Genomic DNA, 23437 nt, shown 5'->3' on the forward strand with positions numbered 1-23437 from the left:
AAACTTAATTTCGATCGCCACCAAGGTAGACCAAACATGCAAAGTACGCGCGTGAACGCATTGCTCTAATCTTTTATTACTACTAGTTTTATATAAGTATAATAATTTATCACCATATCTATCGCAACATCGGATTAACAGAATTAAAAACTTTAAATCAATATTTTGCTATTAGAAGCGGATTTTCTGACGCAACAGTTGAAACCACTTTTCGCTCACTTTCAGTCAGTGTTTCGTTACCGTGACAATATGCAAGTAAGTAGGAATTTCAGAGAAAATTCTCAGTTTTTTGTGGCGTTTTTTAGAGCGCCCGCTGAAAAACCCAAGCAAATTTTTATATCTCGTACAAGAAGAGTATTTCGACACTTTATAGCCATAAAATGAGCTCGATTCGAGCTCAGCCACATAACGAAAAGTCTTTTTGCAATTATAGACTGAAACTTGCTTTACAACAGCATCAAAGGATGTTTTTCGCAGTGACAGCTACCGAAAAACAGACAAATATAGCGTGCCAAAAACTTGTTCTTTTAATATTAGTATCTAATTTCCGAAGATATAATTTTAACTAACGCGACGACGTTTTTGCAATGTATTTTTTGCCTATTGATTCGGCCAGTTTTTGGCCAGAGAGAGCGCGAAATCCATTTTCCCAACTATTCCTGAAAGCAGGCCGTATTTAGAAAAATGAACCCCAAAACCTTTGAAAACTCATAAATACCTCTCCATAAACTCGAAACAAGGGTAAGTTAAATTTTGACCGAGGCCCCCCTTTGCTCGATATTTCTGTTCATTTTCTCTTAAATATCCCGCACTTATATTAAAATCAAATGACAAACCAATCAAATGATCGCAGTTAATCAGGCATTCAGTGCGTGGTTACAAAACGTTCGAAAATTTAAATTGCAAATTATACATGTGCTGAAGCATTTTGCTGCGTTGCGTTCTTCGGATGTACATCATCCTTTAACTTTCAAGAATTCGACTTTTTAATTTGGCTTCGGTCACTTCTAGTAACAGGTAGCAAGCCTTCATTTGGGATGGTCCTTCCGTTTCCAGCTGCTACGAGACACAGTGATACCTGGGAAAAGAACTAACTTCAAATGAGCAAACCTTGCAACGACTTGTTTCGAGTGGGAAGTCTTTTGAGTCTTGCAAAGGTATGAACTGTACTCAAACCCAATGTATTTTTGTTGCGGTAACTTGGCGTTTTCTTCCTCGAACGTGTTTTACTCTGATAGTAAGCATTTCAGAATAATTAGCACTTGCACAATAGTAGTTATCCCTTCTCCACTCGTGAATGAACGCCGACATTTAGAACTTCTGACCGGGTCCGTACATTCATTCGATGAAAGGTGATCTCTTGTAGTAGACCGTTTGCAAGGGACTTATTATAAATTGAGTCCTTCTTCACTGAAGTGGATTTTGATATTCGGGTATTTTTCTCAGCGTCCATTAAACCAGCTTCAACGCAACGAAATGATCTATTCGAAGTACGTGTTATTATTCTATAGCAGAACCAGCCGAGATTGATTAGGGAAACCTGTATGCTTAGGTATTCTTTAAAGCAACCACATATTATTCATACAATCATTTTAATCCTTTTTGCAGAACTGATGAGAAATGGTGATAAAACGGACAAAATTCTATTAGGATCCCTGACACGATTACTTCAGGTAACTTGAACCTTTTAGTCTCTTGCTGGAAGTTTATATTCTTGTTACGGTGTGCCACAAATTTCTTTCAATGCTAGCTCGGAGAATGTGGAGTTGCATCAAAACAATTCGTTAAATGATTTGACTTGCTCTCTTCACAAACAACTAGTATCTTTGTCACGGTGGCAACGTGGTGAGATTGATAAAAAATGCATTCATTGTAGTTCACTAATGCGGCCTTGGTCAGACAGTTGAAAGGCTTGAAAATGAGAGAATAGGTTCAGAATTCAAGTCCCACTATGCGGCGCACGTCTCAATTTCCAGAGCAAGGAGGAAAAACGAATTGAAATTGTTTTTCTGACATTGTTATTGCCGTTTTTATGGCTTCTACACGGCTCTATAGTGATGAAAGCCGACATGTTCGCACGATATTTTGTTTCTCTTAGAACGTGGTTTTGTTAAAACATAATCATTGATGTAATTACTTATGCTGCTTTCTTGCTCACTTTTTAGATTGGTGTTGCTGTGGCCCCTCATGGTTTAAACCGATGAAATGAAGATTTAACAAAAATTGCGAATTTTAAAACCTTTGTTTACTGGTCATGCATGCTAAATAGGCCTCGGTGTCTGAAGGCTGCAGGTTTTCACGGGGCGTTTCTTGCTGGTTGGTTGCTGATCAGTGAACGAATCACAACGAAAGAGATTGCTTTAAATTTTTATTGGCTAAAATTGTCGGAAAATTCCGTCGAATCACCGTGCGCTTACGTTACAGAAAAATAATCTTTGGTGACCACTAGTTTTCATTACATGCCACAAGATATGAACTAGAACAAGACAACCTCATAGTCGCAAGGATCAACGGAGATTTGTTAAAAAACAAACATTATAAAAAACGAAGATTAAAAGAATCAGTTTTCTTCTTAGTCCTATATTATCGGGATTTTAATGCTGACAAAATGATAGGACGATATTAGAAGATTTTTACGGTTGACTTTTATTGGGGTTATTCTTCGTTTTAAGTAGACTTGTTACAAGCATCATGTTTCTAGACTACCCATAACTAACTTATTAAAGTGAATTTTATTTTCCGTGGGCCTTCATCATAATAACAGCGAATACAAGAAAAACAATTTTTGCCTACGCGAAATACCTTAATATCTTCCCCTCCGGGATTGAGTGACCTTGAACGACCTTCAATAGGTCGCACAAGATATGGCCGCTTCTGTTCGTTTACCATTTTAATGCAAATTAATTACCACGTGATTTCTGAGAGGTAAACAAATTATATTCGGGGGATTTCAAGCAGATTATTTTCTTGGAATTTTAATTGATTTGTCAGAGTGGCTTTATGATAATTAAATACGCTCAAATGTAAAACACTTGTGTAATATGTATTCAGTTGCAGAAGTACTGACATGATCTTTTGCTTATTTTCCTTAGCGTCTCCTGGTTACAGGAAGATTCTGATAGACTCTCATTGGTGGATTTTCAAGGCTTGTCTTGGATTCTTGGATTCGTCAGATGCCTGCTGACATGAAGAAGATTCTGGATCACGCTTGTGCAAGTAGTTTTCGTTTGGTAAAGAACAATAGTTTAGTTACTAATTTTGTTAGAAACCGTGACTGATCGACAATCAATTTATCCTCACAAAATGCAAAACCAGTTTATTGTCAAGCAGAAAAGTGACAAGAAAATCTGCATCTAATTATATTGTCTTGATGTATCGCCAAATTCTCACAACTGTTGCAACAAGAAACGTATAGGAATTAGGAAAGAGAAATTATACTTAGAGTTGAATGAACGCGGATCCATGTTATTGAAACCACAGACCAAAAAAAAAATTATTTGCTGACCATATACACTCAATTTATTATTTTTGGAAAATCATCGTTTGCTTGTTTACCGCTGTGAGCTGAAATTGTTTTGAAATCTAGCCACGATTCGCTGTTTGATTTGTCATAATTCGACATGCAAATATTTAAACTACACAAATCTCTCAGATCACTCAAATTTTGAACTACGCATCCTGTCAATTTATAACGTAGATCGTTTCTTTGGCCAGCCATGAAACTAAATTTTATCAGTTTTTGGAAAAAAAATTGTTGATGGCTTCTTCACCGTCCAGTCAGCCACTATTATTTTAAATTTCGACAGATTTCGCTGACTGATACAGTCAAAATCTTTCATGTAGCAGATCAATGAAATTTTACATAAAACTAAGCTGTTGAACTGAATATTCCGCGTCGTTTCAGTTTGTTTTTGATTTAATTGTGACTTCAGGTGAACTCAGTAGGAACTGTCGCTTGAATCTCGCCAAATTTTGCTGTTCGATTACAGTCAAGTTCAGCATGCACTAACCGTACAGAAAAGATTTTTTAGAGCAACTTTTGTAAAAATAGTCGCCTTTTTCAATTTATAACTTATTTTTTGGCTGATCACATAACTCAATTTGTTTTGGAAGAATTGTTTTCGCTTGCTTGGTTACCGTGAAGTCAGCTGTTTGATTGCAGTCAGATTTGACATGTACTAATAACCGGTGCAGAAATTCTTTTCCGTCAGCAAAGTTTGAAAACTAAAATCTATAGTATGAATTGTATATATTATGTGTCGTGTCGTTCCATAACATGGATCCACACTTAATTTGTATCCAATGCTGTTAAAACTTTGAAGAAATATTTTATGCAAAGATGCTATCGCGTATGCCAGCGAAAGATTTATTTTTAAAACCGGAGCAAATTTTTGCTTGAAGCTGATGTAAAAAAAAAAAAAAACGAGCCAGTATTGAATTTCAGTGTTTACCAGCAACTTAGTGATACACTCGTTCGTAAAAAAATAGGACAATTTTCATCACTTTTTAGTTTCGACTATTGCATTCCCTAAAATGAGAAATTTCGTTAAATTTTTTTCAGAATTCTCTCCACTGATACTTATAACAATTTAAAACGTTTCAGACTTAGTATTTGCTCGATAAAGCAACTTCATCATATTACTTTCGGTTATTGACTCTTGTAATTACTACAAATAAATTCCAGACTCAGAAATGTAGTTTATTGTTTCAACTTCTTTAATAGTTTGATTTGCAATTACTGTTGTAAACAAGTTACCTTAATAAAACTTGTAAATTAAGTTAATGGTACAAAACAATAAAAAAATAAATGAAACCATTGTTTCTTTTATTTCTGATTTGTCTTTTATTTTACAACGGGAGTTAAAAAAATATCGCGCTTTTAAAAGGGGCCTGGAAACTAGTCGGAATGTAGGCTATCTCTTTTACTATTTTTTGACTATGTAGAGTTGCCAAAAAGAAAAAAAAAACTGCACTTTTGAACAGAGTCTAGCCAGAAAATCAAACATATACTTTGACTTTCGATGGAAAAAATCCTTTGCACACGGCAAAATTTTTCCCGCCAAAAGACTTAGTATATTTTTGACTCAAAACCAGACACCAATCAAAAGCGCAGACTTTTTTTTCTAAGGACAATTTTTCCCGCCAAAAGTTTTTTTTCCTTCGATTTTTTTGGTCCCTTTTAAAAGCACAATATCTTTAACCTAGAATAATTTTCTCGCCAAGAGACTTGGTCATTATTTTCGACTTGTTCCTCGTTGGCTTTCAATACGCACATTCTTAATCAATCCAAGACAGTTTTCCGACTTTTCCCTCAGCACAGCATACATCCCAGTCAATTTTCTGTCGAAAGTCATTTTATTATAATCCGCTTTTCCTTGCATGATGACTCCACAAAACTAACTGAATTTTGTCTTGGAATCTAGAAGGAAAAATACGAAATATAAAGTGAGACAAAGTATTCTTTATGCAGACACTGTTTAAATCGAACATTTAATGTGTACTGTTTACTAATTACAAGATACATCCATAGATATCAGCTTGGTGAAATAACAACCTATACGAAGGTTAATGTTTTTCATGGCTGCATTTAGAATTGATGCTAGTTAAGTTTATGTAAACTTCTTGCGTTCTTAAACTACAAGCATCAAAATTTAAAGAAAAATACAGTATCCATTCCTACATGTAGCATTTCATGTATGTTTTCCAAAAGCATTTCGAACAATTATTTGAGGTTTTCTATCAAATTTCCAAGGTATTATAATTTGGCTTAAACTAACGTCTTAGTAACTTCTTGAAACTCCACTTTTAACGTCACGTCAACATAAACAAAACCGAAACGAGTAGAGTTAACAAATGTTCAAGCACATGCGAGGTGTTAAAAGAGCTCAAAAATATCCTAATTATTGGGTAGTCAACGTGTTTCAATTTCACCTGGAGTTAAAATCTTTGCAAAATGCATGTACCGTTCGGGGCTATCTTACTGTCAAATACACTAGTTTATTAAAGATCCATCATCGTTAGATTATTGTAATTCAGAGTAAATTTGACGTCGACGTCTCTGTTTACATTTTGCATACGACTTTGCTTAGAAAAGGCATCATGCCAGTTATAAATTGACTCTAAATTGACTCTAAACATTTAAATAGCTTGTGAAATTTAGTATATGGTGACAGGCCTTCTCCGCTCTTTGTGTATCGCATTGAAGCAGGTATTGGCTTCCAAAATTAAAACAGCGAAATTTCTGGGTAGCAAAAGCGCTAATGAACCCATACAATGGGTAAAACTTTAATCTTTTTAAGTATTAAGGGTATTTATTCGTACAATACTCTGTCAATGTTCAGAGTTGATTTTTTTTTCAAAAACTGTAAGCGAGTGTTTGCCAGTGAGAGATAAATAGATTCCGATTAAAATGTTCCTTCCATTTTAACCCTAATTTACACAATGCATTTCGAACCTTAACTTCAAATAAGCCGTCAAACACCTTTAAACAAGTGAAACAGAACATTGGCCGACAATTAACACTGGATTGGAGTAAATCTGTTTTCGAGCAACCAGGACATCCGTTGTTTACATGTAGTTTGTATTCCAAGTAATCAACTAACCTTGTCAATTAGTCATAGTCTCGTCATCAAATTGCCCTTCTTTCCAAACTCCAATATCCTTTGTGTATTTCTAGCTTTTCCCATTCTATGCTTGCCTTTTTCCTGGAGAGAGAAAATACATTAAATAATTGCTGGGTAACGTACTTGTACTTGTCTGTAATGAATAGTGTAGAATGGTGCATATCATTAGTTACATGATCGAAAGTAAACACTTAAGCTAAGGAAAAACTTTAAAAGATGTTACGTGAACTACGAAAACGTGAAATTAACCAAACCATATAGCAACATAGAATCAGAGTAATTATCAAAAAAAAAAAAAAAAAAAACGTTTCAAAGTGCGTCTAAAGTAACTTCCCTACATGCAGAGTTTACATTTGTAATCAGTCCTAAGGTTTTGAATTTCTTAGAGTCTGCCATGAACAAAAAAATAATACGAGCTTAAGATTCGAGTGTTTTTTTTTTTCCTTATTGTTTTTGGCGAAATACTAGCGCTTTTTCCCACACATGACGGAATGAAACAAATTCAGATTAACCAAGAAAACTGTTTTTCAACCTTCCTCCTTATCTTTGACAAAGTTTCGACTACATCAGTCACAACCTAGCTTCCCGCGATCTGTTGAAATTTGTGTTTACGTGAGAAGTGAGCGTCTCACTCCATGGTCAAACACGAACATAACTCATCAACTGTGATCTTTTCGTCTGAAAGCTGTGTCTCGTGAGAAATTTAATTATGCTTTCAAAATAGTATTATACAAACACGAGCATGACTTCTTTTCAAGGGCGAAAGAACTCGAGTGGAACAAGTATTTTGCGAGAGACTTATCAGGAGGTCTGTTTTAAAACGCCACAGGCATGCGCAAGGCCAAGATCGCCGTCTGACACTTGCAACGATAGGAATATTGATAAAGCATAAGGACTAACCTCTTGTTTGAGGAACAGGTTTTATTTCATTGCGTCTTCATCTCCATGTCAACCACGAGAAACTCTCTCCAGCATTATGATATCAGCTGACCAGTTCTGCCTTTGTAGGAAAAAAAAACCCACCATGATCGTTTCATAAAGTCAGCTGGACAATTACCTTTTACACATACAGCTAGTACCTCTTAATTACATTTTGAGTGCTTCCTAGTCAGGCCAGTGGTCGCATTCAATTGCCGGCTTTCATGTGACGTCATCAATTTCCAAAATAAGAAATTACCAATCCTTGTGAATTTTAGTTTCATGAGATGTAAGACCCTCTAATAACTTGACGTTTTGCAACGTTTAAGCCCGACAGGGTTCCTCATTATGTAATGGAGTACGGCGGAATTTCATAGTTTATGCGTTGGGTGACATTAATATGGCGGCTCGATAAGGCTGTTGAGTAAGTCAAAAGATGAGTTATTGCTCAAGTTTTTACTAACTAAACAATTCTTGCTCTAGACAATGCATTAATTTAAATGCATCGGAGCTCTAGAGTAATAACGTTTCGTTTCAATGGCAAAACTCAATGACAGATGTTTCTGTTACTTTACGGCCGCCATGTTTGTGTCCCTCCGAGGGGCACAAACATGGCGACACCATACAAAGCTCTATAAATTTGAGTGAAACAGTTTTCCGAACAACGCGCGGATGGAAAATCGTACAGACTTAAAACTTGGCGAGGTTATTTATATATCAACCATCTTTCATATCTCAGCTTCTTGACTTAATTTATTGAATGGTTACGATTTTTATTTTTGATGGCGTGACACTGCAAACCAGCCATACTGGAACTATTTCTCAGTCATTATTCAGAATTTTCAAATAATTGGTCACTAGCGATCATCAGTTGTGATATGAAAATCAAATTTTGATTAAAACTAACTCAACCAAATTTTCTGAGTAAAATTAATTCCTCTGCCTAGTTGATTCTGCTGTAGCTATAGTAAGCTACTACATGTATCTCGGACTCATTTTCTTTGGGTTCTATAACTCGGATGCATATTGTTTCAGATCTACAATAAGCCAATTAACTAATCGACTAACCTCTTAAAGAACGGCATTATCTTAACAGTCGTCTTTCTCTGATTCATCGCAATGCGATGATCGTCACTTTACCCATCCCACTGATGCTTGAAGTACGTTTGCTTGAAGGGACAAAGTCAGATGTTGGGTGATCTGCCTGTCTGTGTTGAAATAACAAAAAAAGTTCTCAAAATATGGAAAAAAATATTTAGTAGGAGTGTTTTAACACAAAGGCTCATTCTAACAAGAAAGTGATTTTTTAAAAAGAAATTTTCTCAATCGTTGTGTTTGCCTATCTTTCAGGCATTACCAAGTAAATTGATCCACAACTAACCAAAACGTTTTAAAACGAAGTCTGTGAAATAGGGCCTCACAAAATAAGGGTGGAGTCCTCCAGGAGTGGGTTAACCTCCGAAGTCCAATTCAAGAGTGTTTTAAAAGACGTCCTAGTGAACTCTTAAGTGTAGGAAATGGACTTGTTGTATAAATGTGGTCTATTTCAATCTATGATCGCAACAATACAGAAAGGCGATGGGAAAGAATTCCCTCTCCCTTCCTCTTTCCGCCCAGAAATGTTTACCCTTACATACACGTATATATTGCTCAAACTACTCAAAGTCGAACTTTTTTAACCGGTAGCTGCCAGGTCAGGAAGAGTACTCTGGTCTTGGCAAATGAAATACTATAAAAACCTTATTAATGATACTATACAAAAACCGTTTATTTTTTGTATCATAAAGGCAAAGCTAATAAAATAAAATAAATAAATAAATAAATAAATAAATAAATAAATAAATAACAAATAAAAGAGAGACTAACCTGTGGTTTGAAGAACACCACTATCCTACTGTGTGTCTGTCCATGTCAATCAAAGAACGTTTTCATGAAATCGTGCGTGCTTACCTAATTAAGGAAAAAATGACACGATGAACCGGTGGTAAGACGAGCTCGACATATTAAACAGCTGCTTATTGGACGCTGCAAATACTTCATAGATCACGAGTCATTCTCATACTAAGAGTCTCTACAGAAAGTGGAAGAACATATGAAAAATTAACTTACCGTGCACACTTCCCTCAAGGACGTAGCTCTTGAAAAGCTTGTTAAATGTACTTCTGTTATTAAAAGGTTGGTTCCAAACAACCCAATGTTTCTGGTTCTAATCATTTGTGCGAAAGGCGTCCTGTTCTAATTAATGTATGCAAACTGGTCGTGCATAAAATTAAACATGTTAAACAGAAAAAGTCGCTCGAAGATTATCTTTTCAATACATACAACCGTTTATAAGTATATTTTTCGTGGGCAGCTTTCAACAAGGGACGCAAACTAAGTTGATTCCCTGTCAAGGAGACCGTTGAGGAAACATATTCTAGTCTTTACCTTTTTCGACGTCAAATGTCCACGCGTTGGCGGCCATCGTTTCAATACAACACCCATGTCAATGCACTAACTACACGGCGCTCTCTTGTTTAAGTTTCGCACCAAAGGCCATCTGCCAAGTCGATATGGACGAATTCGATGGTAACATCGTTAACTTCGCAGGTTTCTTGGTCACAGAATAACTTAGAGAAGATGAACATTTAGAAATGGAGTCGTTTGCATGCTCTTTCAAAGTACCACAAGGAGGTGACGGTAAAAAACGGGCAGGTACAAACCTCGGATCCGATCAACTCGGATGGCTAATTTACATAAAATGGCATGTATTGCATATGCCTTGTTCTTGAATGGTTGCCATTCTTATTTAAACCAGCGATCCGAGTAGATCCGGCACGAATTTTGCCCCCGCCTGCAAAAAACGAATAATTGCAGGTAACTGTAACGTGTAACTGTATTTCAAATGAGTGACATCCTTCAACTTCAAAACAAATGGATATGAGGGTAATTACTAAACTTTTGCGAAAATTTAAAGATAAAAACAAATTTTTTGCCCGCTATTGCTCACAAGATAATAAATTACAACAATAATAAGCAACACTTTTTGACAACTCGCACATTTAACGTGACGTTCTAACGGTGTTCAACCAACACGTGATTCTGGAAAACGAAAACGACCATATGGCCTCCGTTTTTGCTACTTTCAAGTACTGTACATGAAATTATTCCCAGGAGTAAAGCCTGAAATCCAAAGTCGCGAAAAAATTTTCCCGCGAAACCTGAAAAGTCCAAAATCCGTGAAATTAAACTCAAGCGAAAATCTCATGCCACACGGCTTTAGCAGATGTAGGAATTGTGAGCGATTTTGTTTTTCATGCAATTTGAGTGCGTTTGCATGCCTATTTCAACAATCACGCATTCCGGAATTGCGTAAATTTTTCGGGCAAGATGGTCACGGTCCCCCCCCTCTCCCCCCCAAGTCCGAAAGGGCCCGTACGCCTATGTTCACATATCAGACAGATTGTTAAGTGAAAGGTGACTTCCAGCAATTAAACCCAGTGATGTATGCAAATATACGTTACATATCGAGTGACTCACCGCCAGTATTTGTTGTCCATCGTCCGTTCCTACTGCAGGTCACCAACCATTCGTTCGCTTGAGATCAAACAAGGACACAGTCTCTACGTTCCGTTTAGAATGATCTCCCTCTCCAGGAAGTTGATAAAAGGCCACACCTGCGGGCATTCTTGGCTGGTTTTGGTATTTTGTTTAACTTTATATCGAGTTGACCTTGCCGAAGGGAAAGAAAAGAGAACGTAGTTAATTACAATTAAAGAGCGCGAAAAAAGCAGTGTCACAAGATAGAACAAATTGAAACGCCTCTTGCTATCTGTCAAAAGCGTTTCATCTTTGTATGATTCTTTGTAGTAACAATGTAACTACACGTACCAAATAGTTAGAAAAACGCAAGCATGCCACTAGATAAAGAAAACAGTACTATATGCATAAAAAATTGCTACATGTAAATTATTTTGCAAAATTCGATGTTAACATTATTCAAGTTCTTTCTGGTCTCCACAAATGAACCTTATTTAAAAATAAATTTGCATAAGGGGTTCCTTCTTAACTACCAATTGGTCATGAATTTGTTGCTAAGGGACCGTTCATTTTTTATAAGGTAGGGGGGGGCTGGTGGGATTTGGGGGGGGGGCCATGCGAAAAAAAATGGCTTTCGAGGGGGGGCCATCCCAAAAAATAAGGGAAAAAGGGGGGGTCACGTGAAATATTTTAGTAAAACTTTAAAATAGCATGATGTTTGAATATCAAAAAAATTGCTATAGAATAAACATAGAAGGCAGGATACAAATTTATTACAAACTTTCCTTCTGCTTTAAAAAAACGTTTGGTGACAAAAAGCATTTGTAGCTACTGAAAAGAAGTATTTAACACTGTTATTTTCGAATGCAACTTTCACTGGCACTCATCTTCATCTCCGCTGTCGTCGAGTTCTTCGTCGCCGCTTGCGCTGCTATGGGAGTCTCTTTCACCAATGCTGCAAGAAGCAGCAATGCTTTCCGTCAGAGTGTACTCTTCAGGGTACATGAAGGTGTAAACATAATCTCTGACTTCCCGCTCAAGGTTGGTGGTGATTCTGCTTCTTGCAGCATTGGTGAAATAATTTCCTTCCAAGAGCTGTGCGATGTATGGCCCATCTCTTCTAAATATCGACGTGGCAACATCCTCAACTTTAAGACACTCTTCCGGGACGGCCGTTCTAGGAGGGTACACAAGGCATTGTGGAAGATCATTTCCTAGCGGGTTTCCAACACAGATTCCATAAACTCGTTGGACGTTGTTTTCAGTCCGCTTCCTCTTTCTTTCATTTGACTTTCCGCGGTTTTCTTTTTTCCTTCTCCTTTTGTTGATGTGCTGTTTGAGTATGCCTTTGAATATGCTGTTATAATTGCTCTTCTTATTTTCTAGTGCTTCCATGTCCTGCGTGACCTTCGTCAACTTAGCTTCTGTACATTTGATCTGTTTTACGTTAAAACTGTGGGCAAATTCTTCGCCCTGCTTTAAAGCAAGCCCATTGGACTGAAAGAGTGTGGAATCGTGTTCCTTTATATCTTTCAATATGACATTCAACTTTTCCACCATTGCTCTGTGCTCTTTGATGGAGAAGTTCAGTTTTCTTCCATCACTGGGCTTCAACTGGTACCCTTGCATGGAAAACTCACTCGCCCTTTCTGAACAGCCATCCGCACTTAGAAAGATTGCTTCTTTTGCTTGTAAGATGTCAAACTGCCTGGATCGTTCAGCTGTAAACCTTTTCTTAAATGACTCGTCGCTTTCGCCATTATTGCGCATTTTGGAATGAGCCTCTTTCATGATGCTCGTGTAGTAATGCGCTCTTTCCCCGATTGGATTAACAATATAAAGAAGAAAGAGCATGGAAGTGGCAGGCTGGTTTTATCTGACCCAGAGAGCGTTGCTCTATTTGCAGATAAGTTTATTGTCAAATCGAAGTTTGTGGTGGATTATCTTCAGCATCTTGAAGTGCTGGAATTTAAAAGGAAAAAGAGAGCAGAAGAAAAGGCAAAGTTAAGTAGGGAGGAGGATTATCCCTGGACTGAGTTGTGCGAAGATCTAACCAAGCCTAAAAAGCTACGTGTTCCAGAATTAAACAAGTACTCAAACCACCACGGGCTGAAGCAGCATTTGAAAAGCAGCAAGAGTGAGAAAGTAAAGGCAATTGTAAGACATTCATGCTTGTAGCAGAAGAGTCCTCTCAGAGCTGGCCAACCAACACTGAGAAATGCCAGGACAGTGACACAAAATGACAACAGGGCAAGTGCTGACAGCAGTGAAAGGGATGAAAGTGACAATGATGAGTATAACAGTGATGCCATTGACTCTGTGGGAGAAGATGACTCAAGTGACGTCATTCTTGCATTCATCAATTCAGATGAGGAAGATGCCAATGAGAGGCCAAATGCCACACGCTCAGGGCGAGCCATAACTAGGAGATCCGAAATTGACTTCTCTTTCTTTTGATTTGTTTTTTAAACAACAGCTCTCTGTCGTATAGAGATTGTAAATATTGTCTTCATAGTGAGCACAATAACGTGAAGTAGGGGGATAATAGAGAAATATTAAAAAAGTTGAAATCTAAATAGTTTTTGTTCAATTTTTTTTTTGGGGGGGGGGCCATCCCAAAAAATGACCGCTATAAGGGGGGGCCATGTGAAAAAATTGGTAAGCTGAAGGGGGGGTCATGCGACTTTTAAATGGTGCTTCCCAAATCCCACCAGCCCCCCCCCCCCCTCCCTCATAAAAAATGAACGGTCCCTAAGGAAGGTTTTTACCTATCACATTTTGAAAACCAGACCTACTAAGGATAAGCTTTTTGCAAAAGTTTCGTACAATGGCCACATTTGAACAGTTACGTGACCAGAATAGAACTAACACTCTAAAACTTAAAGGCATCTACACAATAACACCTGAACATTTAAACCAGTGTCAATAGATTAAGAACGTCCACGTGCTTAATGTTACAGTGGGGAAAAAAAACAAACCAAAAAAACAAAACAAAACAAAACAAAACAAAAATACAGTGACATGCTGAGCACAAGACCTTAACATTCACTCACATTATTTTGAAATTACAATCTTGGTTTTAAATGAAAAATGAATACTCTTCCTTGTTAAAAAAAAAAAACATAATTGGTGTGTGTTGGTTTTCGTGCGAGTTCATCACTGATTCGGGGGAAGAAGAAGTTTATTTCAACAGATGGTAGCAAACATAAATATTATCTGATCTACATGTGATTGGTGACCACTGTCAGTCGTTACATGGTGAACAGAGTTGAACCAGTGTTGAGTTATAGAAAAATATATAGAAAAACAGATGAAGCGTGTGTCATGTAGGTTCAAAATTGGTACTAGATGAAAGACTTAAGACTCTAATCCGGGGAGAGGGCTCCCTAACCTTTGCTAAGCACCAACTGACCACCCCTCTTTCTGGGATGTAAAGTCAGTGTTATCCTATCTTATTGAGAAAACACTACACTATTTGAGTTTCCTCTTGTGATCTTTTTAACAAATATAAATTGAGAGAAAGCACCAGCCTATTAGACTCTAGCTAATATTTCAGAATTCAGAGAATCTTATAATGAAACTAAAATCATGTAAAACACCAAATTTTCTGTTCCCCTCTGCAACGGTCATCTTTTGAAGAAATGTATTTTGGAGAAAAGCAAGACAGCAGCAAATAAAGCTTTCTTGATGACCATAAACCTCAATACATGTAGGTTACCAGAAGTAAGGGACAAATTCCTATTTAAACTATAACAAGAGCGTACATGTACCTCTAAATTTCCCCTCTGCAACAGACGGAATACTGTGGAATGACCCTATAAAAAGAACAGGGGTGCTTGACATTAATTTTGAAAAGAACCCCTAAGGGGTACAAAAATCTTGTTTTGTAGGCATGGCTTGAATAATTTTTTTTCACCCCTAATATAAGGAGGTACCAATTCTAACACTCATTAATTAGCTCACACTTTCATAATTTTTAATAGAGACAAGAGACCATGAACATGGTCTCTTGATAACGATAAAGAGGATTGCATCTACATGTAATACATGTACCTTCCTCTTGTAAAGTTGATTGTCAATTAATCATCTCCTTCATATTTTTTGGGCAGCTCCCCCTGTGAACCTTTTGAAGCTGAATACACTAAGAGGTATCAAAAATGCTTTTTTACCCCTAAAAGGTATGACAAGCATCCCTCTCTGTTTAATATGGGAGTTCCCCCAGTGGGTTAAGCACTCACATGCACAGTCCAAGTTTGATCATGTTTGCAACCAGTGGCGCTGAGGCTTTCTGGTGTCTGCTCATTATCTATCGATACTGGCTCTCATCAATGTGATCGAAACATTACAAGAAACACTCAGATAACTCTTGAAGAAAGCCCTTAACCTCAACTTAAAGACAAGCACTCCCATTGAGACACTCACACGCAGTGCTGGAGATAAAATTGGATGACATGCTCAGATAGAAGTTGGCATGGAAAACTCAGTCATTTGTTTTGTTGTGACGTAGTACTTTGGAGTAACCAAAATGGTTGCAGAGCATTAGTTCACTTTCACTTTCGTTCTAGAGAGGAAGGCTCTATGACTGAACAGCAAGATCAAGAGGAGTTGGCAACAGTGCATTCCTGCCCTGAAACCTAATTGCGAAGTTGCAACAGAGTGTGGAAAAGAAAGTGTAGTCGGCAGCGCCATTACAGCTGCACAACCATGATAGATTGATGGGTTAGTTAGGTGCTTAGCAACTCTGTATTTTGAAGGACAGAAAAGCTGGTGCCACTAGCTGGAAGCAATCATTAACTAAAGGTAGTGACAATACTCATGACAGTATGTAGACTTATTTATGGAGATGTGACTTGCCTCATTTCTTTCCGAGTCCTTTGCTGGCTGAGTCCTTTGACAGATGTGACAGCAGTTTTCTGGTGTCGCAGAATTTGTGACTTATTCTGTTAGGCACTGATGCTTTCTCTGTGTCACTTCATCCTCCTTGCTGATTTTGAAGAATTTGAATAAGGCCTTACAAGATACAAGTGTAAAGAATAGTGGAACAAGTGAATTTAATATCAAAGTGAGTTTCAGCCTCACCAGATAGCAGTCATAGTAAGCTTTTAATATGCATCTGATGGTATAACTCACTGTACTGAACTTAAGAGCAGCTTCGCCTAAATATCAACTAGACTTGGAAATAGCGAAAAAATCGAATTTCTTCAAACTCGCCCAGAATGAAGCCCTACGGGCACTAGTTACAAAAATATCGTTTTAAGTTCGCTAAATCAAAAATTATTTTTTTCCGCAATTTTTTCGTTTCGATGCCCCAAATCGGCCAAAATCCATCGAAAATGAGCGGCATATTCAGAGGCTCGTAAACTCAAAAGCAAAAATCTTCATTACAAACTGATTGCACGTCGTATTTGTACTTCCTTTCTTGTCTATTTAGAGCTAAATAGATCGTGATTTGATTAGAACTTAAATATTTGACGAATTTTTTAAGTTAACGACCCAAGCCAGCTTTACAAGAGGTCTACATTTAGCCTATTTTCAAATGCTAAAAAGGCGTTCTGGTACACGGCTTTTCCCGAAATGACTAGTTTGGTCTGAAAGAGCATTGTTTCTTCTTCAAATTACTGAAATAAAATTTTTGGGTAAATAAAATCGTGAGCGCTGAGATAGCAAACTAAATGCAGCACTTCGTCCTGAAAACGTGACCTTTGACCCAAGCGTAACGAAACCAATTACTGCAAGAAAACCCGGAAGAAAAGCAAACGTTCTGTTATTTTGAAACAATTTCTAGTGATATCTCTCCGAAACCATGATTGCAAGAAACTATTTCCAGATATGAAATCTTGCAGGGTCAAAGACGGAGCTAAAGGGCGCATTTTGACACAATAACTTTGTTTGCTGAGAATTGAATTGCAGTCAATTCCAGTGAAATTTGCAAACTTGACGTATGTTAGCCGATACTTACCTGAATATTTATATTAATAGAAGAGTCGTCTTCTTGGATTAACCTTCAAAAGAGGCTGGACCCAGATTTGGAAACCTCTAAAAGAAGAAATGTTTAATATTCCGTGACCTACCCGATGCTATAGATTCCATGCACATGCCAACCGCATGTTTGTCGTAAAACCAACTGAACTCCACTGACAGTTTCCATGGGCAACCCCAAAATAAACAATCCCCAAAAATGTAAAGTGAAATTGGCTGTCTTCATGAACAGTTAGAAGCTAAAGTCAAATATTTAAGTTCTAATCAAATCACGATCTATTTAGCTCTAAATAGACAAGAAAGGAAGTACAAATACGACGTACAATCAGTTTGTAATGAAGATTTTTGCTTTTGAGTTTATGAGCCTCTGAATATGCCGCTCATTTTCGATGGATTTTGGCCGATTTGGGGCATCGAAACGAAAAAATTGCGGAAAAAAATAATTTTTGTTTTATCGAACTTGAAACGATATTTTTGTAACTAGTGCCCGTAGGGCTTCATTCTGGGCGAGTTTGAAGCAATTCGATTTTTTCGCTATTTCCAAGTCTAGTTGATATTTAGGCAAAGCTACTCTTAAGGTGATTCCTTAGCAAAAGAACCCGTCATAGATTTCCGATGAAACTTGGTATGTTGTTGTTACAGGACAAGGAGATATTAAAAACATAATAAAAAGAGGGGGTCACCATGCTTCTTGTCACGCCAAAATGCTGACAAATATGGTTATTTATGTGACTTCTGGTAATCTCTGTGCACAACAAAATTTAATAAGCTGATTATTTTTCAATGCAGTGTCACAGTTATATCACACAGAGTTTGACTTTCTTTGATTGTTTATTCCTCTATGTCCCAGAAAAAATGTCTTCAAATACCCTGCATTTTTTTAATCCTTTAAAGGAAACATAATTTGGACATGTGCTCTTGGGCCTGTTATGTCTCCCTCTGTAGTATTTATTTCATTTGCCAAAAAAGTAACCATACAGTGTAGCTTTCTGCTAATTTTTTCTCAGTTATTGAGGATATTGTTCTCATTGAAATTGTGAAATAAAAAGTGGGGGTCACTGTGCTCTTTTAAGAGGAAAGGAGCATTTATTTTGCTATCGAGCTTAGTTTGAAGGAAATCTCTTACACTTTGTACGCACACTCACTCATGTGCATGCGCTAATCACGCGAAAGTCGTGTGTAGTAGGGATGCACAAAGCAATACTAAGGAATTACCTTTAGTTAATAGATAACCTCTCTCTTGAGGTGCCACCCTGAAATACAATGTACATGTAAGTGCCGCAATCATAGACAACAAAATCCACAACTTGAGAGACGCCGCCCTCAACTGATAGCTGCACTTGGAGTAAACCAGTTAATACAGCCATCATTTGAATGTGTTCCCTGACAATTTGTTTCATGGAGAATATATGAAAGTCACACGACATCTGTGAATAATCAAGTTCTATTACGCAACCATACTGTTTTTCTCTGGACTAAGAGTGAACTTGAAGGTTGCTGATTTATGGATCCACCAGTAAAGTAACAAGGAAGTTTGGGGTGTGAAGATCTAGGCTACAGGTGAATCAAAACAGCTTATTGTGCTTTGCAAAAGGGTACTTTATGAAATGAAATGAAATGAAATGATATCCGTACATTGTGAAATGAAAAAATCTTTACTTCGTGAAAAGAAAAATATGTACTTTGTGAAATGAAAAATCTGTACTTTGCAAAATGAAAAATCCGCCTTTAGCATGAAAAATCTGTGATGATGGATTCTTGCTTTGTGCTTTAAAAGCTGTAGTTTCTACCGTTAAATAAATATAAATTTGAAACTTACTTGAATGAAAATTAAATTGTCGTTGTCACAAGCTCATGGTTACGATAGGTCCATTCGATTCCCTAAATTTGTCAAAGGTATCAGACTGCCAGCCATAATTACTGATTTGAAAACCATGACCAGCAGTCGACCTAAAAAAGATCTAAGTAGCCGAGTGTAAACCAGTATATGACAGTTTGAATTGGATTGGTTTCAATCTTTGATTCCTTAAATTTGAGAAGGTTTTTTAACACTTACGTTTTAGTAATTCCACCATCTGGGGACTCTGCATTCTCTGGCTACTCATCCTTGGATATTAGTGATCGCACTGTAAATGGAGTCTGTGGCTCATGCTGGTGTTCTTGAGTGACTGATCTCTCCACAGGCTATAGAGTTGCCACAATGGGCAGTGGAATTGCTGCAGGAGATACATGTAGTGGCGGGGCTACTGCTGGCACTGCAGCTTATGGGCAGGCGGTGGAGACGGTTTGTTCCTCCTGTACCTTCCACAACAGATTGTCAATCAAACCTAAAATTTAATTCATATTGGTTGTTTAATTTACTATCAGAAACCTCATAGTAACAATACATGTATTTACCTTTGGGAGTATAGGAGAATCTTTGTTTACAATACTTGCCTCATTACCATAAGCGATACAGTTTCTGATGGAGCTACAAAGAGATTAATACTGAATATTGAAAGGGCACAGCCAATTAACTATCCTGAGGAATTTGAACATGATGTATTGAATACTTTAATTTTTGTGTGATGAGGGTTTAAAAGCTCAAAATTTTACAAAGAATGTATGACCTCATTATCGCTTTTGCCACACAGAATGCGCAAAGTCGTATGTTAATGAGGCAGCTTTGGCAAGCCTCCTTACATGTTCTAGGAAATTCCTCATACATCAGTTTTTACCCAGATTATTGGTACAAGGTAGTAGATCCCTTCCTTTGACTGAGACAAAAAAGAGAGCGTTAAATTTACTTAAATAAAAGCTACTTACCAATAACTGATAATTTTAAACTCTATTAATTTTTATTCCAATTCACAGATCTATTCCAATGTTTCAGAGGATTTTAAATGCTTTTTGCATGACATGGTGATCAGAGTACACCAGCAATAATAATGGTGTGGTGCAAGCTAGACTAACGTAAGTGACTTTTTTGAGGGAATTTCTTTTTCCTTCAAAAGTGCCTAAATTTTTGCATGTGCTTAATTTCAATTTAGTAGTAAACATTCACTCAAAAAAAGTCACTTACGTCAGTCTTGCAAGCCAATTATTGTTATTGTGTAGCAGTGATACATGTACATGTAGATAATCTTGGGAAATTATTTGCAGCTGTAGCAATTAATACTCTGTACAGACAGCCTATCAAGAAGACTATTACATTTGAAGGGGTACAAGTCAACTTCATAGTGGGCAACTGTGCTTTTCAACTCAGTCATGACTTTCTCTGTACTGTGACAGTTGTAATCCCTAGTGTCAAATCCAACTTACAAAATTAATGTGAGATCATGAAGTATCTGATCTCCCTATTAATTAATATTACAGTCAAACCCCTTGTAAGCGACCACCCAGAATGTCAAGCCTAGGTGGCCACTCTAGGAGGTGGTTATTTACAAGAACTTAGACCATATTAGGTCAAAATTTTGCCTCATTAGAATATGGTAACTGCCAAAGACAGCTAAGTCATTTTCAAGAAAAAATCTGTTAATTCCCATTGACAAATTTCCGTCTCTTGTACTACCCAGGAATTACTGTTAATGTCATGTTACAGCACCTTATTATCCAATTTCCACTCTATTATCTGTCAAGTGGTCGCTTACAGGAGGTTAAAAACAAAAGAAAACTTCAAACTTTTAGTTCTGAAAGTGGTCACATTTGCTTGCGAGAGGTGGTCGCTTACAAGAGGTTCCAAGTATAATGATTTGACTTGGAAACTTTTAGTATTTTGTAAAACTGGTTGCTGAAGAGAGGTGGCCACTTACATGTACAAGAGGTGGTCCCAACCGGAGGTTCGACTGTATATCTAGTTCTGTGAGTGGGCATTGTGATTGGCTCCGCAAACAGCAACATGACCCTGCATGTATGTTACTAACGGGGTTTACCCACTGTTTCTACCAAGGAAATTATGTTCTTTTACCACATAATAAATCGTCTATTGACCAAGCATGTTCAGTTAAGATGGCTGGATGTTAGCATGTTTCTTTTGTTATGTTCTTAATAAACATAACCGTGGTCAATATAGAGCTAACTTGACCTCATGCCCGGTCAATATCCATGACTTGTGTGTGTCACTGCACTAAAAAACAATTTCTGACATGCATGGGCATCATGTACATGTACATGCAGCCTGACATACTTAAAACGACATGTACGCATAACGTTGCTTTCATTTCTCTGATTTTCAGCAGTGAGTACACCTAAATATTCACACTCACGGTATATAACGTTTGCAAAGAATAACAAAATGAAAGTAAAGTTAAGTTTAACTGATTTCGCCGTTTTACCCGTCTGTGAAGCCACGTGTAGATCAGTACACAAACTGTAATTTCCTTGAGGATGTCGAAGGCACATTTTGAACCTCTTGAACTTGATTGGATCACTGTCCGAGGCTCATACGGTTCCTTTTGTTTAACCAACTTTGAGTTTTATCACGTTTTAGACAGGAAACCCCTCTGCGATCCTCTCTGCAGGAAATTCGCAGCATGTAGCAACTTCAAAATTACGCGCGAAATGCATTATGTGAAGTAATTCATTGCTCAAAGTAGTTTCCAGTCTCTTCTGATCTTGACGATAAATTGCTTCATAACATTGTCAAAGTTTTTAAAATTTCTTCTTATTCTAATACAGTTTGGATAGAGAACCACTGAATGTGAGCCTTTCGAGTGCAAGGATTTGAAATCACAAGGCACCAAATGTTGTGTGGAGGCGCGGTGGCCTCATGGTTATTACGCTCGACTCCTGATCGAACGGTTCGGGTTCAAGCCAAAGCTGGGGAACGCATTGAGTTGTGTTCTTTGGCAAGCCACTTTACTCTCACAGTGCCCCATCTCCACCCGGGTGTATAAATGGGTACTGGCGAATTTAATGCTGGGGGTAATCCTGCGATGGACTAGCATCTCATCCAGGGGGGAGTAGAAATACTGGTAGTCGCAAAACTAAAACCCTATGTGACATCCCAATCCCTAACAAGTATTTACTATGTGACATCCCAATCCCTAACAAGTATTTATTATGCACTTATATATCCCTATTTAACTTATGGTTGCGTACTGTGGGGTAATAATTACGAGGCTCCATTGCCACAATTGGTGAGACTACAAAACAAAGCTATTAGAATAATCAACAATGTGCCACTTCGTGAACATATTACTCCCCATTATGTAAACCTTGGTCTTATTAAGCTTCCTGACATTGTTAAATTATATACCTGCCAGCTATTTTATGAACACTTGATTGATGAAAAACCGTCTAATTACACCTTATCTCTGGTATCTGAGCAACATAACTACGTTACTCGAAGTGCATCCCTACAACACTTAAATCCCGGTTTCTCCAGAATAAGTATAAGGAAATTTTGTCCCACTGTCATTGGATGTTACTATTGGAATGACCTTCCCTTATCTATACGTAACTTAGCGACTAGAAAACGTTTTAAAAAAGTACTCTTCCAGTATTATTTTGCTCAGTATTAATTAATTCATACCTCTTCCTCTCCTATGTTAAGTTAACTTTTTTACCCTAATTATTACTGTCAATTAAACAAGGGCATCTAATTAGCTTGCTATATTTTTGCCCTTTTCCATTTCTCCTCTTACATGTCTACTTTATATTTATTTTTGTAATTTTAGAATGGAATAAATAAATAAAATGAAAAAAAAAAATAGTCGCTTCATGCTACGGAAACCGGAGATAAGCGCGGGCCTGATCGGTCACTTGGCTCGTATGCAGACTTTACCCTTTTAGTCCCGAAATCAACTCCTTTGTCAGGCTTTCTTAACAGAATTATTGTCAAATGGTCATCTTTCATCCTTGAGACCCAGGGGCAGATATTTCTGGGCGAAAGTTTTAGTAAACTTTCACCAAAAAATATCGCGTCACCCGAAGGCAATATTGCTTCGTCCCGACTTCCTGCCCCTGGCTATGGGTCTCCGATGATGGTCATCTACCCACCAGTTAAGACTCTTGACAAGTTAACGTTCAATTTGCAATATAATTATCTGTGAAGACATTAACAATGTCCACAATTAGTATACTAGTGCTAATGAAACTAAATTTAGGTCATTGTTTATTCATAAATTGTGTAGTTTAAACGTGAAAATTACTTTCTTCTTCTTAAAAGTACATCAAAGTCACGTTGTCGCTTCTAATTATTCCCACAATAACGCACAAGGTAATATTTTCCCCTTTGCCTCTGTTCCCGAGTTATTTCTGGACTAGTTACGAATTCATCTCAGCTTTGTTGCAAGCAGCTGGTCTTTATGACTGGCATTATCACAAAATGTTGTCTATAGCTAAGAGTGGGTTATGGTTATGAGTCCCGGCTAACTTCAAAGGAGTAAACAAAAATGGCAAGGTTTATATTCCAAGGT

General features: G+C 37.4%; 2 long non-coding RNA genes across 8 annotated transcripts; one reads left to right on the top strand and one right to left on the bottom strand.

Moving 5' to 3' along the window:
- The first annotated feature begins 887 nt into the window (after positions 1 to 887).
- On the top strand, positions 888 to 2740 carry LOC145478381 (uncharacterized). The gene is made up of 3 exons (XR_014048250.1): positions 888 to 1157; positions 1609 to 1673; positions 2166 to 2740. It is a non-coding gene; the product is annotated as an uncharacterized LOC145478381 (long non-coding RNA).
- Positions 2741 to 4534: 1794 nt separating this feature from the next.
- On the bottom strand, positions 4535 to 21722 carry LOC145478380 (uncharacterized). Of its 7 annotated transcripts, none has more exons than XR_014048246.1 (11): positions 21353 to 21718; positions 19096 to 19366; positions 18255 to 18292; positions 15915 to 16070; positions 14831 to 14875; positions 11061 to 11252; positions 9408 to 10150; positions 8610 to 8749; positions 7524 to 7623; positions 6603 to 6704; positions 4535 to 5419 (listed from the first exon to the last, which is right to left on the bottom strand). It is a non-coding gene; the product is annotated as an uncharacterized LOC145478380 (long non-coding RNA). The 7 variants fall into 7 exon arrangements; XR_014048245.1 differs by having other exon boundaries at positions 9408 to 9612; positions 9969 to 11252; XR_014048247.1 differs by having other exon boundaries at positions 9408 to 9491; positions 9969 to 11252; positions 21353 to 21717.
- Between the last annotated feature and the right edge of the window lie 1715 nt (positions 21723 to 23437).

Source organism: Orbicella franksi, chromosome 2, assembly GCF_964199315.1.
Source record: "Orbicella franksi chromosome 2, jaOrbFran1.1, whole genome shotgun sequence".
Lineage (NCBI taxonomy): Eukaryota > Metazoa > Cnidaria > Anthozoa > Scleractinia > Merulinidae > Orbicella > Orbicella franksi.